The 463-nt window shown below is 41.5% G+C and overlaps 1 pseudogene; it reads right to left on the bottom strand.

Moving 5' to 3' along the window:
- The window catches only part of LOC107657739 (dihydropyrimidine dehydrogenase [NADP(+)]-like), a 197,262-nt pseudogene that overhangs the window by 142,549 nt on the left and 54,250 nt on the right, over nucleotides 1–463 (bottom strand).

Below are 463 nucleotides of genomic sequence, written 5' to 3'. Positions count from 1 at the left end.
ACCAGCAAGTCCACCTCTGAATGGCTCAAGAAAAACTAAATTAAGGTTTTGGAGTGGCCAAGTCAAAGTCCGGACTTAAATCCGATTGAGATGCTGTGGCATGACCTTAAACAGTCCTTTCATGCCCGAAAACCCTACAATGTGGCTGAATTAAAGGGGTCATATGATGCGATTTCAATTTTTCCTTTCTAGTTGGAGTGTTACAAGCTCTTGGTGCATAAAGAAGATCTGTAAAGCTGCAAAGACTAAAGTGTCAAGCCCAAAGAGATATTCTTTATAAAAGTTATGTCAAAACCACGTCTACCTAAAACGGCTCATTCTAACCCAAATATTCAGATGTGTGCAGCGCATTTTATGGAGGACGAGGACTGTTTCCTGAGAGAGTAGCCTACAATGCCCGTGTCCGTTTCTATAAAGTGGGGCAATTTGAACTTTGCAAGGACAGTCTGGTACATTTATGAGA

The sequence above is a fragment of the Sinocyclocheilus anshuiensis genome, unplaced genomic scaffold, assembly GCF_001515605.1.
Source record: "Sinocyclocheilus anshuiensis isolate Anshui unplaced genomic scaffold, SAMN03320099.WGS_v1.1 scaffold119, whole genome shotgun sequence".
Classification (NCBI taxonomy): domain Eukaryota; kingdom Metazoa; phylum Chordata; class Actinopteri; order Cypriniformes; family Cyprinidae; genus Sinocyclocheilus; species Sinocyclocheilus anshuiensis.
The sequence above is the reverse complement of the archived record's forward strand: the minus strand, read 5'-3'. Positions and strand labels throughout refer to the sequence as shown.